This window comes from Tenrec ecaudatus, chromosome 1 (assembly GCF_050624435.1).
Source record: "Tenrec ecaudatus isolate mTenEca1 chromosome 1, mTenEca1.hap1, whole genome shotgun sequence".
In the NCBI taxonomy this organism is placed as follows: domain Eukaryota; kingdom Metazoa; phylum Chordata; class Mammalia; order Afrosoricida; family Tenrecidae; genus Tenrec; species Tenrec ecaudatus.
Window position 1 is genome coordinate 92,399,928 of NC_134530.1, and position 11,236 is coordinate 92,411,163.

Sequence of the window (11,236 nt, forward strand, 5' to 3'; positions counted from 1 at the left end):
AAGTCCACCCAGGGGACTCTTGGACTAAAGACTTGGCAATCTCTACTTCTGAAAAAGACAGTGGTTGAAACTATATATGGAGCACAGTCTACTCTGACACACAGAGGGGTGCTATAAATCAAAACCGACTCCGTGGCGGCTGGGTTTTCACCTTGAGCGAGGTTTTTCATCAAGACAGGGAATTAATTCAAAGAAAAGACAGTCCGTGATCGCGAGCTGCTCACAGCCATGGTGCTGGCAGAACAATCACAAAGCACACGAAAGTCCGGCAATGATGGGGATACGGTGGAGGCGACAGGACACTTGGGACTTGGCATCGGACGTGCTTCTATTCCTATCAAAGATCAAGGGAGGCCTATTCCGGTGGAGAAGGAGGACCTGCCCTCCAGTGAGCGGAGGCCTAGAGGAGTCAATGCCTAAAGCCATGCAGGAGCACAGGAGCACAGGAGCGTGGAGACATCCCTCTGCACTAAGGGCCTTCCTGAAGTTTAGGGCCAGAGGCAGCCAGCAGGAGTTGCTCATTCATTACGGAGGTGAGGAGGGCCCCGGCCAAGCAGAACAAGGGACCGGGAGCTTTTTATAGTGTGCATGGGGAGGGCTCACCCCTGGACGGAGATCCTCCCATTTCCCGTTACGCTCCTGACCTAAAACAAGGTAAACTGAAAGTTGAAAAGGGGTGGAGTATAAGATTCGTTGTACATAGATGGAGTTCCGTTTCCTGCCTGCCCTGGAATGCGGAGCATGAGAAGGGGTCAGCAGCTTTCAATGATTGCTGTTCATTTTAGGGACTGTCCACCAGCCCAGGACCCTGGTGGTCCTTGCGCTTCACCTTTGTTCCTGCTTGGGGCCATTTTCTAACCCGTATTATAACAACCTCAGTAGCTGGAGCCTCCGCTGTCGTGGTCGTGCCCACAGATGTTTCCAGCTCTTTACTGAACCCTACTGTCTGCTTGCAGAAGCACAACAGAGAGACGTGCGCATGCACGATGACTCGATGGCCGTGATCTGGGTTTTGAGTTGGGAATTAGGGAAGATGTCTCTCATTTCAAAAGCACACCACTGAAATGTTTTCCTGGTTGCTTTTTCCCTTGTGTCCCACGGCCAGCACGCAGCACAGGTGACTGAATTCATGTTAAATCGGGTAACTAGTGTTTTATAGAAACCTCTATCGCTAACCAAGAGTTTACCTACCCACTGAACTCTGCTTCTCACAACCACCTTGCACAAAGGCTGTGCTCAGTGGAGGTTTGCCAGGTCCTACTCCTTGCCAGCGAGCCCAGACAGGCTCAGAGCGACCCTATAATAGTGTATATGGGGCTGTCAGTCTTCACGAGCGCAGAGCCTCGTCTTTCTGCCATGGAGCGGCGGGTGGGTTTGCATCTCCCACCTTGTGGTTAGCAGTCCAGAGCTAACCCAACGCTCCTCCAGGGCAACCTCAGTAGCAACTACTCACTCTGTGCCGTGGGGTCACTGCTGACTCGCGGTGGCCCTATAGGACAGGGTAGACGTGATGGCCCCTGTGAGTTCCGGGAACTGTACCTCTGCAGAAGTAGAAAGTCTCACCTTTCCCCCGCAGAGAGGCTGATGGTTCGGAATCGCTGACCATGTGGTTAGCAGCACGACGCGTAAGTGCTGGCAAACCCAGAGTCCCTTTCTAAGAACCTTGGCTGAAGGAAGGCTTCTCTTTCCACACTAAGATAACCCCTGCTCTCCGCCCACATCTGCCTGGACCATGGATCAGTTATGCTCTTTGCTTTTAGTCCACCTCTAGGTGACCGCCAGCCTGAACACTTCTGGGAACGTGGGAGTCACCGCTAGGGCAGCCTTCATCTTTGGTTGGTTCTGCCTCGTAGGCAGACTGAGAATGGTCGGTTCTTCCAGGGCTCGTGCAAGGGAACTGCAAGAGAGAATACAACTTCCAGGGGGTTGGTCAGGACCCGTTGCCTAAGGAAGAGGGCGGGTTCGGTGGGCCCGTGCTTTCTCTGAAGGCGACTCAGCCTTCATTTCCGTCAAGCTCGTGTCATGCGCAGTCACCACCCTCCTGTCGGTGGATGCTGTGCGGTGCTCTGACGCTAAACAGGCTTCACTTGAGTTTCTAGACTGCGATGGGAAGAAAGGTCTGGTGATCTACTTCTAAAAATCGGCCAGTCAAAATTGTATGCATCTTTTTAAAAAAAACATTTTATTAGGGGCTCACACAACTCTTATCACAATCCATACCTATACATACATCAATTGAATAAAGCACATCCGCACATTCCCTGCCCCAATCATTCTCATAGCATCTGCTCTCCACTTAAGCCCTTTGCATCAGGTCCTCTTTTTTTTCCCCTCTCTCCCCACTCCCCCCTCCCTCATGTGCCCTTGGTAATTTATACATCGTTATTTTGTCATATCTTGCCCTATCTGGAGTCTCCCCTCCCCCCCTTCTCTGCCGTCCATCTCCCAGGGAAGAGGTCACATGTGGATCCTTGCAATCAGTTCCCCCTTTCCAACCCACTCACCCTCCACTCTCCCAGCATCACCCCTCACACCCTTGGTCCTGAAGGTATCATCCACCCTGGATTCCCTGTACCTCCAGCCCTCATATGTACCAGTGTACAGCCTCTGTCCTATCCAGTCCTGCAAGGTAGAATTTGGATCATGGTAGTTGGGGGGAGGAAGCATCCAGGATCTGGGGGATTGTATGCATCTTAATGAGCTGATCTATAACCGACTGTGGGACTGGCAAAGTCCTGGCACAGTTTCATTCTCTGTGCACATTTCATTCTCATGTCACCACGAGTCAGGGGTCGACTTAAAGGCAGATCTGCAAATGAGCAAACCAAGCGCACTGCCGTGAAGTCCATACTGACAAATAGCAATCTTTGAGGATGGGGTAGAACTAACTGTCTGCCTGAGATTTTGAGACTGTAATTCTTTTTTTGTTGTTGTTGATCTGCCTGCATTTTTATTTTATTTTTTTCTTTTAAAAATCATTTTATTGGGGACTCATACAACTCTTATCACAATCCATCCATCCATCCATTGCGCCAAGAAGTTTTGTGCATTTGTTGCTATCATCATTCTCAAAACAGTCCTTGAGCCCTTGGTATCAGCTCATTTTTTCCCTCTCTCCCCACCCCACCTCCCTCACGAACCCTTGATAATTTATAAATTATTATTATTTTGTCAATTCTTACACTGTCCAATGTCTCCCTTCACCCACTTTTCTGTTGTCTGCCTCCCAGGGAGGGTGTTATATGTAGATCCTTGTGATCGGTTCCCCCCCTTTCTACCCCACCTTCCCCTTACTGGCCTGGTATCGCTACTCTCATTATTGGTCCTGAGGGGTTCATCTGTCCTGAATTCCCTGTGTTTCTGAGAGTGTAATTCTTTTTTTATTGTTTGGAATCACCTTCAATTTTAATAACTTGCATAAATTGCTTACCAAGACCTTACTTTTGGCATAAAAGTAATTGATATATACATAAGAATCATAAAACTAATAACTGTATTCATTTCTTAATTTATGAGAGAAAATATATATAGTCATTAACTCTATAAAAGGCCATTTAATATCTTGTCCCGGTCACTCTTCTATGAAGAATGGGATTGGGCTACGTGGCTGGAGTCATCGCAGGACACAGTGTTGGGGACGAGACAACATCTGGAAACAACAAATACTCCATCTGACTTTGAGGACACACGGGACAATACGGACATCCTTTTGCTACCCCATGGAAATACACAGTCACAATCACCGGATGACTCTTTGGAGTCTTTCTTCAATTGCCCTAGATTGCTTATAAAGTGTGCAAGGCAGTTAGGGGGAGGCTGTCTTTAATTCAGCCCAGAAAGACGCTTGAGTGGAGATGAACTTGAATCACGGGCTCCTGGGGGGATGAGCAGAGCATTGAAGAACACAACTGACAGTCTTTTCAAGCTTTCACACAAACAGCCTGCTAACCTTTGGATCCAGGGTTCAGACTTGCAAAAACTGTGGGGTTCTTAAGGGCAAGTGACAGCTCATTGAGAAAGGAAATAAAGTGGGAGTCCCTCTGGGATTTCTTTGACTCAAAAATGACGACAGTGAGGTTCTGGGCGGGTGAGGAAGTACGTGCTCTGGACTTTGTAGTTACAGATGTGGACCACTTTCTCCCAGCTGTTCAGGTCGGAAGTGTGGTCCGTCATGATCATGATGACATTGGGCCAGTGCATGACCGGCCTGTCACTGGGCAGGGACACCACGCTGGGTACTGGTCCACACCCTTTGGGGCCTCTCTGCAGGAATGGGGCTGGTGACAGCCGTGGCCCTGAAAACTTTCAGAACCTCGCGTGTCAAAAATTGAGGACACTTTGGCAGCATCGTATTTCCCGATGAAGCTGGAAATCTTTCCCAAAAGGTAGGGTTAGCTTTCGCAGTCAATACTTTCATTTCTAAAGCAGTCATTTGTTGGCTCAGGGCCTCATGAGAGTAAAAGCTAACCTTGGCAAGGAGCATGCTTTTGAGTTTCATCAGCCAAAGGAAAAGGTGTGGGGGCTGAACAGCCTTCTGAGACTGCCCTACAAACAGATGTTCCTTGGTCTCCCGCTGCTTCTCAAAGATCGGACCTCCAGGTCTGCAGCTTGGAGTGGGCGCTGTGCAAGTTAACCAGAGGCGGGAGGAACTTCCACTCGGAGACCTGAGCCGGGGCCTTCAGATGACTCATGACACTGACCTCCAGCAGGAAATTGCTCTCCAAGGGGCTGAGAACGGGGTGGTGAAATCTGGAGGTGTATTTCCTGAGCATGGTGTCCAAAAGGCCAACAAGCTCTTCAGTGCACTGAGGGTGTACATCTCCTCATCAAAGTCTGCCATCTCCGTCCAAGCCTGAACGAAGAAGCCGAGCTGCTCAGACAAGTGGGAAAGGAGTTCTTCCATGTGAGGAGGGCCCCACCCATGGCACCACGGCCGGTACCACCTTCTTCGGCTCATTGTGCAGAGCCGTGTAGATGGTTCCGATGGAATCCTTCCTGCCGAAGAAAGACTGGCCCCCCAGTTTCTTCCCCAGGTAGGTGAGGCTGTAATAGACCTTCTCGGCTGTGGTCAATTGGGCCAAGGTCACCAGCAGCGATATCCAGCTGCCCTGCACACTTGTGGGCCTCGCATTCCTTCTCCACGTTGTCCTTGGCTTTGTCGTAAGAGATGATGCCCAGGTGAGAGAAGAACATCTCCAGTACCGCCTGTTCTACCGGGACCAGGGTGGCCAGAGGGATAGACTCCCCCATGTGAGCTGTGCTCCAGCTCCACGCCTCGCCTTTCTCCCAAGGAGCTGTTGGTGGTTTTGAACTGCCAGTGTTGCAGATTGCAGCCCAGCTCACCGACCACTACCTCACCAAGGCTCTCCGAAGGCAGCTAAGATCAACATATTGAACATAGCAAATCAGTCCAGTAAGAGCCTTTATCCTGGGCAAGAAAAACGACAATCATGAAAAAGCTGGATTGTGAAATCGAAGGTATTCCTCTCCAAAGAATGGGATATCCGTTAATTATTCAGCAGCTCAAAGAGAAGACATTACTTTTATCTTTGCCATTAAACCAAGCCTACTGCTGTCAGGTTGATTCCCACTCACCGGAACCCACAAGGAGAATCTAGAGCAGTGTGTCTCAGCCTTCCTCATGCCGTGACCCTTTCACACAGTTCCTCAGGTTGTGGTGACCCCTCAACCATAACATTATTTTCGTTGTTACTTCATAACTGTCATTTTGCTACTGTTATGAAATGGGCGACACCTTGTGAAAGGGTCATTCCACCCCCAAAGGGGTCATGACCCACAGGTTGAGAACCGCTGATCTAGCTGCTGCTCCTCTTTGAATTTTTAAAATGGCAAACTGATCTAAAGATCGACTAACTCGTCCTAGTCTAAAGGTGAGGAGACAGGCGTCGCAGAGATGAAGCCACGCACCGAGGGTCTCCTGCCAGCAAATGGCCTCACTCACCGCACGGAGCCAGTTCTGACACAGTGAGCCCACAGGACAGGGAAGAGCCGTCTCTGTGGGTTGCAGAGACTGCAGATCGCTGCCGGAGTAAAACACCCACAGTTTCTCCCGAGGAACAGCCAGTCGGAATAGATTTTAACGGATGTAATCTTCTTTCTTAAGTAAGGCGCTCCAGTGGGGTCGGTGGTGATGCATCGGGCTGCTCACTGCAACTCAATGCCTCCATGGCCCCACAGAAGAAAAATGAACTTCTCTGACCCCATAAAGGTTTATAGCCTCAGGAACCTGTTACAGGCTCGCTATGGCTCAGAATCAATTTGATGGCAGGAGTTTTGGGTATTTCTTCAATTCACACTTAAGCCACAGTTTGTGTGCTCAGGTTTTATTAACCAAGGACTGTGGTCAGAAGTGGCAGAAATGTAAACTAGTTCAAGGGGAAAAGTGAATTTAATGGAACATGTAATCAAACCAACATCACCAATAGGGGCTTGACATAGGGATTCAATTATCTCTAGGACTCATTTATTTTTTCTCTATGCATGCTAGTTTTATTATTTTCTACTACCAATAAGTATTTTTTTAATGAAAGACAAATGTAGAACTGAGAACTTCATTTCTGTCTAAAGAGCAATAATGCCTATCTCTCAAGCCCATTGTTTAAAAAAGAAACAGAACTGAGCCCTGATTCTGATTGGGTCAGCTCAAGTCTACAGATTCAAAAATTATGTTACACATAACACATTGAAAATCAAGTCAACTGATATCTCACGAAGGCCATTTAATGGGGAAAGCAGTCTCTGCAGGAAACATTGGCTGTCCATTTTCAAAACAAACCAGATAACGAAAAACCAGACACTGGCCTTCCCTTATGATCGCAGAATAGATCCTAGACCTAAATATGAAAGTAAAACTCTAAAACACCTAGCGAATATGGGGAAATCTACACGATTGGATTTTTTTAAAATTAAAGATTCCTGAGTTGCAAAAAGTACAGATAGGACTGGAAACACAGGGAATCCAGGGAGGATGATCCCTTCAGGACCAGTGATGAGAGTGGAGGTACAGGGAGGGTGGAGGGAGGTTGGGGTGGAAGGGGGAACCGATTACAAGGATCTACACATAGCCTCCTCCCTGGGGGATAGACAACAGAAAAGTGGGTGAAGGGAGACATCAGAAAGTGTAAGATATGACAAAATAATAATTTATAAATTATCAAGGGTTCATGAGGGAGGGGGCAGCGGAGAGGGAGGGCAAAAAATAAAGAGCTTATGCAAAGGGCTTAGGTGGAGAGCAAATGTTTTGAGAATGATGAGGGCAATGAATGTACAAGTATGCTTCGCACAATTGATGTATGTATGGATTGTGATAAGAGTTGAATGAGCCCCTAATAAAAAGATTTGGAAAAAAAAGGAACTGGGAAGAGGATGAGAAGGTCTCTTTTTTGGCTTGACAAGGTAGAAAAAACAAACAAGCAAACAAACAAAGTACAGCTAAGAAAATGAAAAGATGGCCAAACACCAGGAGAAACTATTTGTACAATATGTATCAGATAAAGGACGTATATCTAAAATATGCAAATAATCCATACATGCAATAATAAGAAACCACCCAATTCAAAAAGGGCACAATTTTTGGAAAGACACATCACCAAAGAAGGTATATAGATGGCAAATGAACATAAACATTGCACAATTGCCAAGTGTAACTGAAAAACAAGGGGGGGAATCAAGCACTAATGAAATTCCACTATACTCATACGTTTTTTGAGAAGGGCTAATGAGAAAAAGAAACCTGACAATACTAATTGCTTTCAAGGCAGCAGAGCAGTGGTGATTTTCACCTATTGCTGATAGGAATGCAAAATAGTCTAGTCACTTTAGGAAACAGTTTGACAGCTTCTTACAAAGATAACCATAGTGCTACAATGATGTTTTTAGGTGGCTTCCATCATTGACCCATTGTATCTGATTCATTGAAATGGTGAAAACAGCATAGGGGCCATGTCTGTCCCCCTTTGACTACACATCATCCATGGGACAATGCTATATGGCAGGAACTATTTGGTCTTCCACAGAGGGCTTATAAAGGCAGTAAAACTATTCTATATATCCCTAATAAAATGTAAAAAAAGAAAAGAGGAGAAAAAAATGATTAGGGCAAAGATTGTACAGATGTGCTTTATACAATTGATGTATGTATATGTATGAACCGTGATACGAATTGTATGAGCCCCTAATAAATTGTTAAAATTAAAAAAACAAAACTATTCTATATAATAATGTAATATTGTAGGGGGAACCAATGACAAGGATCTACATATAACCTCCTCTCTGGGGGATGGACAAGAGAAAAGTGGGTAAAGGGAGACGTTGGACAGTGTAAGATATGATAAAATAATAATTTATAAATTATCAAGTGTTCATGAAGTGGGGGGGGGGAGGAAAAATGAGGAGCTGATGCCAGGGGCTTAAGTGGAAAGCAAATATTTTGAGAATGATGAGGACAATGAATGTACAAATGCGCTTTACGCAATTGATATATGTATGGATTGTGATAAGAGTTGTATGAGCCCCTAATAAAATGATTGTTTAGAAAAAGAAAAAAATAATAATGTATGAGGGGAGGTTAGATTCTCCCTGGAGGCAGACTGCTGTCTCCCCACACCACAGGGGTGGGCCTGCTCCCTGCTGCTGGGCACAATGGATTACTTCTCCCTGAAGCTTGCAACCATTAGCTTAGTTCCTGTAGGTGGGTTTCACACCCTACTGATAATGGTTCCTATGGAGATCCAGAGAACAGGTCAAAGTTAAGCTGCCATCCTGACTCTAGGATCTTCCCATCTTGTCACATGTATACCCCCAAACCCTCCTCTTCCTATTGAGTGTATGCCCCTAGACCACCCTCTCTCATTGCTGTATAACATAGTGCCACCCCTTCCTGTGACGCATGTCTACCTGTAAGTCGTGGGCTTGCACGCCCTCAAAAGGTAGATATGCCTGGGTTAGCGATAGAGATCTCTCTCCCTCTTGCGGGTCTCTCCACCCCCTCTCTCCTTGATTCCCTCTCCTCCCCTGGTTCCCTTTGTCCTCCTTCCCTTCCCACTGAGGTGAGCATTGCTACTATGAAATGTGTCTGACTGCATTATTGCAATGTCTCTTCTGTCTCTCATGCCCTCAATGAGCTGAATATAATATTTATTTATCTCAACCATACAATTGTGCTTATTGAACCCATGACTAGTGGTGGGGGGGCTGGCACCCCAACTCATACCACAATAATGTAATATTGTATACATGAAACTGTCCATTTGGATAAAGGAAAGGGTTGTCAACCAACCCAGGGACAAGGGAACAACAAGTGAACTAACACTGATGGAGAGAAAGGCATAGGATGCCTAGTCAGGCTTAATCAAGGGCAATGAAACTGTGAGGAATTACTCAAACCCAAATGAAAGCCGAACATGATAGTGGGACAAGAGGAAAGTAAGAGGAAATAGAGGAAAGAACTAGGAGGCAAAGGACATTTACAGAGGTCTAAATACAGGCATGAACATACGTAAATATATTTATATATAATGATAGGGAATTAGATCTAGGTATTTATATTTATAGTTAAGTATTAAGGACATTGGGCCTCCATTCAAGTACTCCCTCAATGCAAGAATACTTTGTTCTAATAATCCGGCATTCTGTGATGCTCACATTCCCCACATGATCACTGAAGACAAAATGGTGCATAAGCAAATGTGATGAAGAAAGCTGATGGTGCCCAGCTATCAAGAGATATAGCATGTGGGGTCTTAAAGGCTTGAAGATAAACAAGTGGCCATCTAACTGAGAAACAACAAAGTTTATGTGGAAGAAGCATACTAGCCTGTGTGATCATGAGTTGTCAATGGGATCAGGTATCAGGCACTAAAGACCAAGAACAAAAAATCATACCAGTGTGAATGGGGGAGACCCAAAGCCCATCTGTAGACAATTGAACATTCTCTTACAGAAGAGTCACAAGGAAGAGATGAACCATTCAGGGCACAATATTGCACCGATGAAACATACAACTTTCCTCTAGTTCTTTAATGCTTCCTTCCCTAACCCCCACTAACATGACCTCAATTCTACCTTATAAATCTGACTGGACCAGAGCATGTACACTGCTGCAGATAAGCGCCCAAAACACAGGGAATCCAGGACAGATAAGCCCCTCAGGATCAATAATGAGAATAGAGATACCAGGAGAGTAAGGGGAAGATGGGGGTAGAAAGGAAGAATTGATCATAATGATCGACATATAACCCCCTCCCAGGGGGACAAACAACAGAAAAGTGGGTGATGGGAAAGAGCAGATGATGTAAGATATGAAAATAGTAATAATTTTAATTTAACAAGGGTTCATTAGGGAGGAAGGGTGAGGGGAAGGGGAAAAATGAGGAGCTTATATCAAGGGCTTAAGCACAAAGAAAATGCTTTGAAAATGGTGAAGGCAACATATGTACAAATGTGCTTGACACAATGGATGCATGTATGGATTGTGAGAAGAACTATAAGATCCCCCGATAACATAAAAAAGAAACTGTACATTTGTCATAAATCATAAAATTTCACAGTATTAAGACTGGACTTTAAGGAGCCCTGGGGTGCAGTAGGAGTCATGATGGCATAGTGGTTGTGTGTTGGGCTGCTAACTGCAAGGTCAGCAGTTTGAAATCACCAGCCACTCGCTGGAGAAAGATGGGGCATTCTACTCCCACAAAGAGTCCTGGAAACCTACAGGGGCAAGTCTGTTCTACACTATATGGAACCTATGGGTTGGCATTGCCTGGGTGACAGGGAGGTTTTGTTTTTGTTTGTTGGTGGTATAATGGTTAAGAGTTAGACTGCTAAGCACAGAGTCAACAGTTCAAAAACACCAACCCCTCCTTTGGAGAAAGATGAGGCTTTCTGCTCCAGCAGAGTTACAATCTTAGAAACCCACGGAGGAAGTTCTGCTTTGCCCTAAAGGACAGAATCCTATAGATCAGATTCTGACCATAAGCCAGAATCCACTCCATGGCAGTGAGTTGTGTGTGCGTGTGTGTTTGAAGCATGCACTTTTATGTATATCAATAAAAAATTATTATTTAGGAGGTCAGGGGGGATCCCAGGATGGAATGCAGACAGTGACAAAACAATTTGTTTACAAATGCATGAAATAACTTCACTGAGGGCTCCACCCTGACCCATCCCCACCGTGGGCAAAGCTTCTGATGTAAGTACCTATACACCCAGCGGCTTC

At 45.8% G+C, this 11,236-nt stretch overlaps 1 pseudogene; it reads right to left on the reverse strand.

Moving 5' to 3' along the window:
* Positions 1 to 3,944: 3,944 nt before the first annotated feature.
* LOC142436018 (KICSTOR subunit 2 pseudogene) lies at positions 3,945 to 5,250 on the reverse strand (annotated as a pseudogene).
* Between the last annotated feature and the right edge of the window lie 5,986 nt (positions 5,251 to 11,236).